The sequence below is a fragment of the Notechis scutatus genome, chromosome 4 (genome assembly GCF_049901735.1).
Source record: "Notechis scutatus isolate UNSWTSFEM ecotype Mainland chromosome 4, rNotScu1.2, whole genome shotgun sequence".
NCBI lineage: Eukaryota > Metazoa > Chordata > Lepidosauria > Squamata > Elapidae > Notechis > Notechis scutatus.
In genome coordinates, this window is record NC_142012.1 from 14,516,645 (window position 1) to 14,531,967 (window position 15,323).

The following is a 15,323-nucleotide window of genomic DNA, read 5'->3' on the forward strand; positions in this document are numbered from 1 at the left end:
CGAAAAGGCACCAAATGCCGAAATTCGCATGCAGGCGCGCGCACCAGAAAGAAGGAAGAGCAGCTCCCGAGCATGCATGTGTACCGGCCACCTGGTCCTCTGGCTTCTAATGCGCATGCACGCATGAAGACCAATTGGCTGACCAGTTGCTAATGCACATGCACACACTGGCCAACCGGTCTTCGTGTGCGCATGCGTGTTAGAAATCGGAAGAGCAGGTGGCTGGCGCACATGTGTGCGCAAAGACCAGCTGGCTGGCATGCGCTGGAACCCGGAAGAGCAACAGGCGACGGCTGGCATGCCTCTGTGTGCCACTTCCGGCATGCGTGGCATAGGTTCGCCATCACGGGTCTCCTGTTTAAGCAGTGGGTTGGATTAGCAGAGCTCCCAGGTCCTTTCCAATTCCATTATTATATGTACCACATGGCTGTCCAGTGTGAACTGCGACTCTAGTCAGTGTACAGTAAATCAAAAGTAGAGCAAGATAAGAAATTTCATTGAATTCATTAATTCAATGGTTCTCAACTTTTTCTTCACCTTGGAACCCATTTAAATATCTTTTGTGGCCAAGGACCCCCAAGTCTTAACTCAAGATTTGAATCATAACTTTTCTTCAAGCCTTTGTGACCCCCGTGATGATATCACACACACCCCGGGGTCTATGGACCACAGGTTGAGAACCACTGCATTAACTGATATATCTATGACCAAGATTCATACTTCCCTCTAGACAGAACTCATCCTGGGCCCAACACCTAAAGGCCAGGTTTTTATTGCTTTTCTGAAAGCCAACAGGGTCAAAACCAAGTTTGTCACTCAAGAGGTTAGGCAGCACAATGGGAATATCATTGTCTCCCTGATCTATGTTAATTCTGTACAGTTTATGAACAGGTCTTCTTGTTACATAACAAAGTCTATTCTGTTTGTTTTATTTTCCTTAGAAATAAGGTGGGTGACAAACTGATTTTCAAACACTGACAGTTTTTTAGACACTGAAAAAGACCAGAGGCCTATCTGTCAAGACTCAAATCCTGATTCCACACACACACACACACACACACACGGTAAAAACAGAATCACAGGATCCTGTGTGAGTTTTAGCCTATTTCCATATTCATTTGAGCAGGATAAGAAAGGTAATTTTCAGAGCAAGAATTGCCACAAAACTTGCAAGAATGATGGTCCAGCTAAATGTGCAAGATGGAGGCTTTTAATCTTAAGAACAATGAATGAAAAGATTTTCCTAAGGAGCAACTTCAGTCCAAGAGATTCTTCTTCAAACTGCTAGAATGAAGCCATCTTCCTGGCTTTGTCTTTGGCCAAAAATAAGTCATTATAGATACGTTTCTGGTAGTAGCCAACATATCAGCAGATGGGCCAGGATCTGTATCTTTCCACGTTCATACAGCATGTTGTTATGTGCCAAGAGTCTCACTTGAGCATGTTGGTTTTAAATTTAGGTCCTCCAACTCTCAACCTATCCAGGATCCACCAGATAATGTAAAGGAGATCGGATCTTTCAGCCATATCCTCCTTTAATATTATTCCTTGCTCAACGGTCTCCTTCCTCCATCTTCTAATTTGATTTAGTTCTTGTGTGCCCTCAAGAATATTTGTTTTTGCCATATAGCTGCTCCTAGATCTGAGCTGGTGGGCTTGGGGCATATGTTCATTCAGAGTATGTTGAAAATCATTCTCTAGTTTAGTTCTCTTGGCATCTGCTGCTACTTCTCTCCTCCTCTTAGGTGTGGAAATGCCAGCGAGACGATGTATTTTCCCCACTGGTGTAGGTTTGAGACAACCTGTTACTAAGAGTACTGCTTCCTTAGCAGACTTCAGTTTAATGCATGATAATAAATTTGAGAATTATCTGCAGAACTTCTTAAATGTTCAATGTACGCACACACATATATCATAAAATATTTTATTGAAAATATCTGCATTTGATACTTAGGGACGATTCACCTCCTGGTCAGTATCTTTTCTCACTTTTACCATCAGGCAGAAGACACAGAAGTATAGCCAGCCAGCCAAGTAGGTTTAAAAACAGCTTTTATTCATGGGCTGTCAGATTCCTAAATACAACTACAATCACTCCATGCATACATGGAAACATATGACTGGTTTCTCCCTATAAGGACCATTTTCTGTATTATTTATGTTGTGTATTTTTCTTATGGATAGCACCAGCAAGAGCAAAATCAATTCCATTGTATATATGTATAATGACAATAAAGGTTATTATTATTATTTGCAAAATAAAGGGGGGTTAGTCTTGAGATTAGATTCCAAGGCAATTCATGCTCCAAATAGTTTGCAACAGCATAAACAATTGCAACTTTTGTACAAGGGAAAGAACAGTTGGCTTGCCAAACATAAGTTTCCTCTGATGGCTTGCACACATCATTTGAATCATACTAGTGTAGTTTGCTCAGGTACCAGCTATTAGGTTGTACAAATCCAGAAATTGTGGTTTATTAATAGCATAGAGTATAAACCAATTCAAATACAATCCAGCTTGATTAAACAATGCCTTAGCAACATGACTTAGCATCTCAATTTTTCCCTTTTGCCTTCATCAAGTTCCATTTCTAGATGTGGTTGTTTATTTTACACCATGTTTTCTGCATTCCTGAATTCTGAAACAGGATTCACTTTTCTTTGACATTTCAGTAAATTCCTAATAGTGACTTTTGTCAGGACACCAAACAAGGACACTTAAGAATCTCAATCCTAAGTGATTTTCCTACTGATGGCAAATCCGTTCCTTGATCCAGACCACAATTTTAAAATGATCTGGATATAAACCAGGAGTGGTATTCAGCAGGTTCTGACCAGTTCTGGAAAACTGGTAGCAGAAATTTTCAGTAGTTCGGAGAACCGGCAAATACCATCTCTGACTGGAGATTTTACAGTATTCTTCCCCTGCCACACCCACCAAGCCACGCCCACAGAACCGATAGTAAAAAAAAAAATTGAATCGCACCACTGATATAAACACAGACACGAGACACCCACCATAAACTGGCAAGACTGAACTTTGTAGCTGCAAACACAGAAGAGACCATGATTTTTGATGCTTGATATGGATTTAGAATCTAGTTTCTAGGAATCTAGAACAGTGCTCTCCTTTCTATGCAGATGAGGATGAAAGCAAATGTTTGTTAAGGAACCATAGTCAATGGAAGAATTATTTTGCATACTGAGGTGTTCCACTGAAAAAGAATTAAAACTGGCAATAGTGCTCTTACCAATATTTAGGGAAGTATCTAGCAGCTAGTAAGAATTTAGCAAATATTGTAATCTTATCAGCTAATGGCAGTGCTCCTTGAATGACCATTTGGTCAGTTACAGCATATTTTAAAGGACTGTAAGCATTAAAGAACAGAAAACTCCACTAAACTCAAAAGAATTTGAGGGTTGTGAATTAGTCAATAAACCATGTTTAAATAAATCATAGTTTAGCATAGTCTGTGAACTGGTTCACTAGTTGCATTCATATGTACAGTAGACCAGAATGTTAAAACGACAGTTTAGAATAGAATAGAATAAAATAGAATAGAATAGAATAGAATTCTTTATTGGCCAAGTGGGATTAGAAACACAAGGAATTTGTTTCAGGTGTGTAAGCTCTCAATATGCATACAAGAATAGTGACAAGCAACAAGTTATCGTAACTTTATTGAACAAACCAGTGTTTTTCTCAGTGCAACATGCTAAATCATTTTGAGAATGACATGCTAAAAACAAAGTTATGTTATCATGTAATATATGAACCAGACTATGTAATTTAAATTTGGTCCAATCTTTTCAAGACCAGACCCTTTCCTGCTAAATGCTTGCTATTTTTAATTTTAAAATTTACAACAAAAGAAAACAAAACAACCCCACCCCCAACTTTCAATCAACTCATGGACACATATACCAGTTTGTTATAGAGATTAAGGAGACCGTTAAGACATGGAAATCATCTGGGTGACTTTGGGCCAGTCACTCTCTCTCAGCTCAACCCACCTTGCAGGGATGTTGGCTTGTTGTGGAGAAAATAAGAGGAGTGTTCTGTGGGTTTACTCTCATAAGTTATTTATTAGAATAATAAACATGGGATTAAAAAAAGTCACTCCATTTTCTTAGCCTAATGTAAGCAAAATAAAATAACCCGAGATTGTGAAACTTGCTCTATGGAATATTATAAGTGGAAAGCAATAGAAACAGCCATCAAGAAAGGTGGATATAAAAATGACCTTGTTTATGTAAAGTTAAAGAAAGAAAGAAAGAAAGAAAGAAAGAAAGAAAGAAAGAAAGAAAGAAAGAAAGAAAGAAAGAAAGAAAGAAAGAAAGAAAGAAAGAAAGAAAGAAAGAAAGAAAGAGAGAGAGAGAGAGAGGAATGGATGGAAGGAATGGATGGAAGAAGAGGAAGGAAGGAATTAAAAGAGACAGAGAGAAAGGAAGGAAGGGTGGGAAGGAATGGATGGAAGAAAGGAAGGAAAAGAAAGGAGAGGGAGGAGAGAGAGAGAGACCCTTTTCTTCTCCCTGTAACCCCATAGGGAAAAAAAGGAGCACAATCTTCTGCAGGTTTCCTTAGAACTAAATCTCCTACATTTTGTAAACTTTTAAAGAACTTTGTCCTGGAACGGAATGCAGATGGTTGTTTTCCACCCCTTCCCGGCCTGAGATATATATATGTATATATTTCCCCTCCTTTCCTGCTTAATTTTTTGGGGGACTATATGCCCCAGAGTTACGGATGCCCTTCGTCTGGACCTTTTCTGATTGCGGGGATGGGCTTAATACACCCACCCCCGGCTCAAACCCCTTCTCAAAATATCTATATACACCAACGTTGAAGTCGAAGCCGGTCGAGGCTAAGCTTGGCGCGTAAACTGAGGAGGCCGAGGGGCTGGGCGCGGCAGGAGCCAACAGGGAAGGCCTTGCGGTTGGCTTAGTAACCCAAGAGCAACTCGGCTCGCCAGGGCCCCAGCGTGGGGCGGGCCAAGCGGGCGGGTAGAGAAGGGCTGCCGGGCGAGCCTGTGTCAGCAGCTTCCCCGCTGCCAGGGAGGCGCGAGCGAGTGGCGGCGGCGGCGGCGGCGGAGCCGGCTCCCAACCCTCCAAGAAGGCGCGCTTGCAGCCAGCCCAGGCGGAGAGCTCAAGAGGAGCCCGGCTGCAGGGAGGGCGAAGGAAAGCAGGGGGGGGGAGGCTTCTCATTCGGACCCTCCCCGCCTGCTTGCTTGTTTCTTAAGGAGCCCCGGCCGGCTTTGCAAGGAAGGGAGGCGGGGAGGCGAGAACGAGGAGGCTGGGCTGAGGGTGGGGTGGTGGTGGTGGGGGGAGAAGAAGCGGTTCTTGTTTCTTGCAAGCCGGGCGAGGGGGGCGTCGGAGCCGCCGCCAGGAGATGTTGCCGCCGCCCCCGCTGCCCCTCCGCTCCCAGCACTCGTGCGCGGCTTCCAGCTAACCTCGTCGCGGGGACTGGCGGGGAGCATTCCCACCAACACGCGTGTTCCCGGCACAGGGGTCGTCGTCTCCCGGCTGGTAAGTGACGTCTGCGGCTTGTAATGTATGTCTTTCGCCGGGTGGGTGAAGGATGGCAGAGGGGCGCTGGGAGGGGGGAGAGGAAGAGGCCTTTGTGTGCAACACTTGCGGGTCGTGTGTGTGTGTGTGTGTGTGTGTGTACGCGCACGTGCAGTAGGGATGTACCCGAATAGTTAACACCGCTGCTCCCAGTTCTTGGGACTTTTCAATGGGCTTTGAAGTCCCTTGCGCTGTTTTCTTGGTTTGCAAGAGTTCTGCAAGCTTTGAAAAGTTTCTGGGTTTTAATGCAAATTCGACTTTGAGGTTTTTTTTTGTTTTTTGTTTTACCAGTCAGACGACGGGTAGATCTTTATAGAAATGCGCTATTGTGAAAAGGGCAAAAAAAAAAAAAAAATTGTGATTGGGTGTCCATGCCTTATTTTACTGTGACAGAGAGAGTCGAAAATCTTTTTCTTAATTTTTTTCCTTATCTTTCCTCACTTCTTCTTTCCTTCCCCCACTCCCCACTTGTGCTGCTTTTCGATTTACTTTGTATTTTGCATTGTATAATTATAATTCAATGGAAAATGTGGACTGGAAAAGTTTCCAGGGGTTGAGTTTCATCCCTGTCTCCCTCCTTTCCAATTCCCACGGGATGGAACACACATATACACACACATACACACACACCCTATTTTTTTTTAAGTTATTGGAAATTAAAAGGGATGGGTTTTTTTTTTTTTTTTTTGGAAAGCATAAAACTGGGAGTGTCTTCAGACAGGTCCAGGGATCTCCAACCTTGGCAACTTCAGCAAAGTTGGCTGGGGAATTCTGGGAATTGAAGGCTTAAAAGTTGCCAAGGTTGGAGACCTCTGGGTTGGACTGTGCCTTCCAAAGTCCTCATCTGGAGAACATCAAGATGTGGGGGGGAAGGTTGTAATACAGGGTGCACGTCCAAGCCAAATGGTAGTAAATGGGATGGGCTCTTCTCTGCCATGGGAAAACCGTAAGAACCTCTCATAAGGGTGTTTGTTGTTTTGACAATGTGAAATGCACTGCTGTGCTGACCTGCCCGGGGTGAAAGTGTGCATGCATAATTCTGTCTCCCGGCTGTCCTAAGGGTTTCAGAGGTCAAGGTAAGGAGAAAGGCACTGCCTGCCTCTATTTGGAAAAAAGGCTGGTTACGTGCCTGTAAAATTGCAAATAAAACTGTTTTGCTATGCTCTAAGGAAGCTTTGGTGAAGATGAAAGTAAGACAGAGGTGAGGATGGAATTTCAAAGCCACTTTTACTTTCCTGATTCATTTTTTGGTGATCAGCCCTTCTGGGTTGAAATGGTTGTGGAAATGCGAGAGAAGGAAAGAAACAATCCTAACTATTTTGCTGTTGTTGTTGTTTTGACCTCTTTCCTGTGCGAAAACCTCAGGACTCTTGGGGGAACAGCTTTGCAAAGCAGCAAATGCAAATACAAAATTTTTTTGGAAAGCAACTTAAACATGCACAGTTCAGTTCTTTTTTTAAAATATTTTTTTTATTTTGAATACAAATAATACAAACATAGTACATATCCATCGAAATACCCCCAAAAAAAGGAAAAAAAGGAAAAATACAAATATTACAGTGCACCCCACCCCCAGAGACCATTTATATTTATATTTCTTTTTCTATAACAATTAAAAGATATACAATATATTCCAATTGTGCCCTTATCCCCTCCAAAACAATATATATTCCTGAGTAGCTTTATTCCCTTTGCCTTCCACCAACCCTGTTTTTATAAAATCCCCCCATATTTCGTTATAATTGTTTGCTTTAATCATTTAATTTCTGTTAATTTATCATTTGTTGCCATACTCCAAATTTTATTATGCCACTCATTTCTTTGAATATCCCAATTTCGTCCCCAATATTTAGCCATCACTAAATCTAGCTGCCATGATCAAATTTACAATCAATTCCTTTTTTGTTTCATTTATATCATGGTTCAGTTCTTGGGAGAGACCAGGATGTCCCAACTTTTGTTGAGGGAATGGATTCTCAGGATGTTGACATGTGTGATTCAGTCCACTTTGTGATCTTGTTGAAGTTGGTTAAGAAATGGAAGAGAGCAGAATAGTGCAGGGATAATAGTAAAAGCGGAGGAAAAGAAAACTTATTGGAGATAATACCCTGGTTTGATATTTCTCTTAATTCCAGTCAACACCTCTACAAAACTTTCCCGCACTGGTGAAGGTGTCATTCTTTTTAAAAGAAATGCTTAAAACAACAAAGGCAGTGACTTCACAAGAAAACTGCCAAGAGCTTCTCTCTGTACTGGTTTGGTTTGTTGGGCATAAAAAAGGGATAACCGGTTTTCTGTGCTGGGTGGATCGCAAGCATCCAAACTCTCAGCTGCAGCTCTTTGGGGAGTAAATATACTGCTTTTCTTCTGTGGTTGAAATAGGATATGAATATTGCTTGCAGCATAATGAGGTTTATTGGAGAGAAAAGGAAACAATTTCCAAGTGGAATTTTGACCATTTGTATCTGGAAAAAAAATGCAAAGTGTGCTTGTTGCAATATAAGGAGAGAGGGTACTTTGGAGTGGCCACAAAATGAGAAGGAGAAAACCCTCTGGAATATATACTTCAATTAAGAAGTGTTTTCATGCTACTGGTGAAATTATACTCTAATATTCTTTTTTCACAGGGTTTACTGATTTTGATAATCATCAGTATGAGTCCCAAAAACTATAATACACACAAGCCTACACCTTCATCCCAGCCATTACCTTTTATTGTATCTTTCTTGTGTGTATCTTGTATCTTGTATTGTATCTTTCTTGTGTGTATTTTGTATCTTGTATTGTATCTTTCTTGTGTGTATTATTGATTAGCCACTAGGCCACATCAAAATTTAGAATATAAAACAGAACATTCATAAAAGCCTATGTAAAGATGGAATAAAAGAAACAGATTAAATAATAAGAATAAAGCAAAGAATATAAATCATATTTCTGTGTCATCCCTGCAATTTATCCCAATCAGACTCACATATGGAGATCTCAACTGAATTGATTTATTCAAATAAAGAGTCGTATTACATATGATTTTTGAATTCAGACCATATACAAAATATGTTTTAATATAAGGATCCCAATAGGTTGTTTTGTGTAATTATGGTCTAAGGCCGTGATGGCGAACCTGTGGCATGCGTGCCAGAAGTGGCATGCAGAGCCATTTCTGCCGGTACACGAGCCGTCACCCGGAATAGATCCACTGCACATGCGCACACACTACCCACCAGCCAGCTGATTGTCGGGTATCTGCTGCGTACACATGGGGGGCAGGACGTGCATGGGAGATGCAGATGCGCAGGGCGGCAGGGGTCACGCACGCATGCGCAGGGGCAGGGGTTTGCACGTACATTGTATTATGGCACTTTTGGCACGCGACGACAAAAAGGTTAGCCATCACTGGTCTAAGGTATTGATTCATTTCTTTTATTTATTATTGACATTCAAATAATATGTGTGTTTTGTCTCCTGCCTCGGAAGTTCAGCAAAATAGGTAGTCCTCAACTTACGACCGCAATTGAGCTCAAAATTTATGTTAAGTGAGAAATTTGTTAAGTCAATTTTGCCCCATTTTACAACTTTCCCTGCCTCATTTGTTAAATGAATCACTGCAGTTGTTAAATTAGTATCATGGTGGTTAAGTGAATCTAGTTTCTCCATTGACTTTGCTTGTCAGAAGGTCGCAAAAGTGGATCATATGACCTCAGGACACTAAATCCGTCATAAATGTGACTCAGTTGTCATACTCCCAAATGTAAATCATGTGACCAAAAGGACACTGCAATGGTTGTAAGTGTTTCGGTGTCATCGTAACTTTAAACAGTCACTAAATGAATTGTAAGTCGAGGACTACCTGTACTAGTATGTTTCCATATTTAACCATTATGCCCAACTCATTACCTTTTAGAGATCATTTGTGCCTTTTAAGTCAGAGCTGCAAAAATAGTGACCCATTTTTCTTAGTTTGGGGCCCTCAAGGAACTAAATTAATATCTTAAATATCTGCAAATCTTAAGCCTTCCATTTCATTCCTTAATTTGCTCCCAAGGTATCAGAAATCTTGATCCCCAACCACATCCTCTGCTAGTTGCCCAGAGAGTAAAAGCAACGTAAGGAAATTTTCCAATCTCTCCTTGGTTCCAGCACCAGTGTCCTAGTTTTGTCCTCTTTTCCCCTCAAACTTTCTGGAGTAGAATTTTGGAGCCTGCTACTCAAATCTTTACATACAATCTCCTGCACATTCCTGGCAAGAAGAACACCGTTTTTGATATTCTCTTCCCTAACTCTTTAACTACTCACCCTTGCAGGATGTATAAAACTAACATTACTATACCGTATAAAACATTACTGTTTTGGAAAGCATACTAAAAGCACGTTATGAGCCAGGGTAAATGCTGTGAAAAGGTCCTGTCCAAAATGATGATGATGTTTCTGTTCAACATTTCCATTTCAGCATGATGTAAATACTGAGAAATCTTATGGTCTGGTAGTAGTGGGAAAGGTTGCCAAGGACTTTAGCATTATAGTAAGCTGCTTTATCTTAGGTGAGATCATCGGTCCATCTGTCTTGTCACGGTTTGCCTTCCCATTTGCCTACCTGCTGATTCTTGGAGATGGGATGTAGGACAAATTCAGAATAACCTCATGTGGCACTTGAAAGGGTTTCCCTTTTCCTCCAAAGCTTTTCCTCCAATAATTGCTCCCAGTCTTGTCCTGCCTGAATTGCCTTCCTGCAGCAGAAACAATTCATTCACTTTCTCTTGTTTTCCATGTACAGAAAAAGAAATGTGGAAGAAATAGCTATGGTTCAGGAGAATTTGAAGGTTTGCCTCTTGGAAGTGTTTGAGTAGAGTAGGGAGAAGCTGGACATGGTATTAGAATCTGATCAATTGTTTAGATTCCATAAGACCTCCAAATATAGAACGGTTGTTCAGCTGTAATAATAGGCCACATAACCAAGAGATGTGGATTGCAAATACGTGTCAACTCTGTCCCAACCTGGCTGCAAACACAGTGTGGGATTCAATGACACAAGCTGCAAACCTAGAAGTTTCCATCTCACTGGTTCATCTTCCAGTGAATACTATGTTGTTCTGTTCTTGATAATTATCTGGTTTTTTAAAAAATGTCTTCTTTAACACATCATATAAAAGAACAAACTGATGCAAAACTTTGGGAAATTATTGAGAAAAATTATTGGAAGCAAATTAAATCAAAGGATCCTTAACGTTGGGTTGAAAGTTGGCATGTTAGTTTGAGAAAGACACTTCAAAAGAGATTCTGTCTGCCAGCATTTTTCTCCATTTAGAATTTATCAGAAGGTCTTATGTCCTTCATTTAGGGTGGAATCAAGACATGGTTTTGTTTCACTACAGGAATTAAATGTGCACAAGAAAACTAGAGTTAATGTGTTAACTCTAATGTGTTAATGAATTATGCTTCAACTATTCACTATACCTTTCCGATACACCTGCTTGTGATTTACTAACCATCTTTGTAGACTGGAACCCTTTCATTTTCATGGTCAATTAGTTCAGTTGATTATATTTCTTAACACAAGCTCAGCTCCATTTGTGTTTACCTGCTGAAAATACTGTTCTGTCAATTTGACTGATGAAGAGGACTCTGGTTCGTGTCACATTAAACCTGTTAATCTTTCTGGTATCCTGAGGCTCCTTAGTAGGGACTTCAATTTAACTTCCTAAGTCTTTTATGCATTCCACGACTATCCTAGTATTATACAGATGTTTCACAAGGTATGAAAGACAGGCAGATGCCAGTTCCTAAACACATGAGAAGTCCTTCCATTCAACTTTATTCATTTTTTTCCTAGAAAGGAAACAATAACAAATCACAATCCTCTCTGGATCAAAAATATGGTTACTTCAAGTCTTAGAGAAGGAGTAAAAGGAGAATTGGGGGTTAGATGACCTTGCTAGCAAATAGATCCTATGAGCTCTGAGCTCACTTTGAAATAATCCAGTTGAGGTTAAATGACTTATTTACATATAAATGCGTGTCATAAAGCCTCTTGGTCAAAGGTCCAGGTAATCCAGTATTTTTAGCCAGGCATTTTGGAAACCCACAAGCAGAACTTAGATATAATTTGGTATTTGTTGCAAAAAAAGGCCAACTATTAAAGAGGATGACCAAAAGGTTTTTATCAATAAGATTTCAACATATATTTCCTTTGATGCATAAAAATCTTTTTTAGGCATTACTTTCCTCTGAATGAGACCCTCCCTAATATGAACATTTGAAATTTAATTATTTTAATAGCAATTGCTAAAAATGAAAAATTCTCCAGGAGATAAAAGTTGCAAAGGACAAGCAGCACTTTGCATAGTCTAACATGCTTTGATGAAGGGTTGGTGTCACACAAGTTTTAGAACAAGTGATTTAGGATAAAATTATTCCCATAGAGCACCTTCGTTCATCACAAAAGTGGTGCCTTAAAATCAAACATGATTAGGGAAACTTGAATTACCTTTGGAGTTATAGTAAAAGTCAGCCTTCCAGCTTCTGTTGTGTTTCCAAAACCAGTCAGCCCTATTTAATCAAAAAGTGTGAGGAAGTCAATATAGTTGTTTGTTGTGTGGCATTGAGCAAGCCATATTGTTATTCAGGACTCAGATGGAGTTTTTAAAATCCATTCTGGCTAAGGGAATGCAGTGGGGATGAGCCACTATTTTGGATCTAGTTCTGCTTGATAAACCTGACATAAAAAAATAAAAAGTACATCCCACAGAGCTTAAGGAAGACTATTTTGAATGCATAAATAAAAGTTACAGTTACAGGTAATCCTTGGTTTACAATAGTTAATTTAGTGACCATTCAAAGTTACAACAGCACTGGAAAAAGTGACATATGACCGTTTTCCATACTTACAAAATCAAAATTCAGACATTTGGCAACTGACTCATATTTATAACGGTTGCAGTCTTTAACAACAGTGGCAAGAAAGGTCGTAAAATGGGGCAAAACTGACTTAACAAATGTCTCACTTAGCAACAGGAATTTTGGGCTCAAATGTGATCGTAAGTCGATTGTTTTTAAGCGTCTGGAAAAGAAAAGAAAATGTGTCTTCAAATACTTTTTTTAAAAAGAAACATTTCAGAGAAAGGGTTCATGGATGGTTAGGAAATAGCATTTATCTCCTCTGATAATGAGAAGGTTGCAGCTTAGATTGTAGCTTTACTGATGAATAGAGGTTAAATGCGATGCTGCAATATTTTTGATTTAGAATGGAGATGAGCGACCTGTCAATTTGAATGGCCACGTCTATGAATCGTATCGGCTTAATATTCTTTTTTGGTTTGTTCCATAGAGCAAGCAAGTAAGATGACAGAGAAAGTATGTCTCTTGGATACCAGTAGGTGATATTGTTTCCCTAGAAGGACTAAGTCATGCCCACCTTAAGAGACTTGGAGTGACAGGCACAGATTTTTGGAAGCAAGCATTTCCACAAGTAATCTAGCCCTGTGTTCTGTAAAGCTTTAAAGACAAACCAGCATCTTGAATTGCATCCAGAAACTGACTGGTAGCCAGTACAGTTTGAAAAGCAGCAGTCCCACATGGATGAACTCTGGCATACTCCATGTTGTTCACACTGCTGCATTCTAGACCAAGTGAAATTTCCAAATTGATGGAAGGGCATCCTTATGTAGAGCACATTGCAGTAGTGAGAAACGACTTAAGGATGAGGGACTTTGATCAGAGACTCTCAATCAAGTGCCCAGAATGAACATATGGGAAATCTATTTATGATTGCCACCAAATAAGTAAGAGTAAGAGTCATTAGTCCAAAAGGAAGCCAAGTGACCCACCAGTTCTGCCTGGGGAAGTTCTGTCCCTTGGGTGTCAAACTTGATTTCATTGAGAGCCACATCAGGGCTGAGTTTGGCCCCAGGGGGGGGCGGGTGGGTGTGGCCAGGGTGGGCATGGCCAGCTCAACATAACTCGTGTTGGGGAACTCCTCCCAGGCTTCATTTTTGACTGTGATGGCCTCCTGCAGTGCTCTGCCAGCAAAAATGGAGCTCAGGAGGGCTGCACACGCTGAAGGAGTACTGCAGGAGGAAGTCACAGCCAAAAACGGAGCTCGGTAGGATCACGTATAGTCCTCCCAAGCTCTGGTTTTGCTGGCAGAGCGCTGCAGGAGGCTGTCACAGCCGAAAACTGAGCTCAGTAGGGTCATGAGCAGTCCCCCCAAGCTCCGTTTTTTTCTGGCAGAGCACTGCAGGAGCCATCACAGCTGAAAACGGAGCTCGGGAGGGCCATGCATGGCCCTCCTGAGCTCCATTTTCGTAGGCAGAGGCACTGTGGCCCAGTTCACTGTTTCCAGGGTGGCTCTGTGGGCCAGATCTAAGTACCCCACAGGCCCTGATCTGGCCCTCAGGGTTTGAGTTTGACACCCCAGTTCTATCTCATCTAGCTTTAAAGATAGATACGCCCCAATATGAGGAAACCCCAAGCCCACAGCCCATCAGTCTTGTCAGGGTTGAAATTGTAACCTAGTTTACCCCATCGGGACATTTACCACTTCTGGGTATTGGGTAATAATAACCCTAATGGCCTCACTTGCATATTCTGTGGCAGAGGTTTATAATTAAATATCATTAGCCTACAGGTGATATCTTAGTCCCTGATAGCAAACATCCTTAGTGATTTCATGAAGATGTTTAATAGAAGTAGGGGGAGAGTTGAACCCCGAGACACTGCACACATCAGGGATCTAGGATTGAACTTCTCCTCCAACTGGTACTAACCATGACAAACCACTGCAAAAATGTGCTGCCCAACTCCCAACCCCTCTGGTATTCTGTCCAGAAGAACACCAGAGTCAGACGTGGTATTCAGCAGGTTCTGACATTTTGAGTAGTTTGGAGAACCGGCAAATGCCACCTCTGACTGGCCCCACCCCCATCTATTCTCTGCCTCCTGAGTCCCAGCTGATCGGCTGGGTCTTCTTTGGTTGCCCTGCACAGGAGAACGGAGCTGGAAAGCAGGTTAGTAGGGTGGGGAGGTAATGGAGATTTTGCAGTATATCCTTCCCCTGCCACGCCCAACAAGCCATGCTCAACAAGCCCCCCACGCCACACCCAACAAACCACGCCCACAGAACCGATAGTAAAAAAATTTGAATCCCACCGCTGACCAGAGTCAGTAATACTAAAAATGCTAACATATCCGTGAAGACAAGAGTGGACAAATCACCCCAGTCCCAAGTTCCGTAAAAGTCATTCACAAGTGCAATCAATGTGGTATTGATTGACCTACTGGAAACCTCGGGTTTCAATCTTTCCTAGTTAGTTAAATTCATATTTTATAGTTCAATTTTTTTTCCTTCTGTGAGTTTTTAATTGAAGCCTTAAGGCAATTTTGGGGAAATACAGTTTTTCAGTGGAATGTCATTAGCTTTGTGTAATTCTGAAACAAAGAATATTTACAGTATCTCTAATGTGTCTGTCTGTTTGTGTATCTGCCTCTACCTACCTACGTACCTACACATTTTATCTCCCTCCCTCTTCTATTAAATTATCTGAGTGTATTATTTAGTCACAGTCATATTTTTTCAGTATACTTTCTCTTATTCAGAGCTCATTTGGAGCACAGGTTCTCAAAAATTTGGACTCAGATTTTTAACACAGTCTTCATTGTTCCTACACCTTCTTATCCCTTGAGAGATACACCTAAACTCATACATTAAAACCACTCCTAACAAGAGTTTCATCTCTGCCATCATCTATAAACAGTTGGCCAGTTTT

The 15,323-nt window shown here is 41.1% G+C and overlaps 1 protein-coding gene across 11 annotated transcripts in view; it reads left to right on the plus strand.

Annotated features, from left to right (window-relative positions):
* The first annotated feature begins 4,984 nt into the window (after positions 1-4,984).
* PTPN13 (protein tyrosine phosphatase non-receptor type 13) overlaps positions 4,985-15,323 on the plus strand; it is a 193,274-nt gene continuing 182,935 nt past the window's right edge. For all 11 annotated transcript variants that reach the window (XM_087962816.1, XM_087962818.1, XM_087962817.1 and 8 more), the window contains exon 1: positions 4,985-5,526. The gene's annotated coding sequence lies outside the window, so the exon portion shown is untranslated. The remainder of the gene's footprint in view (positions 5,527-15,323) is intronic.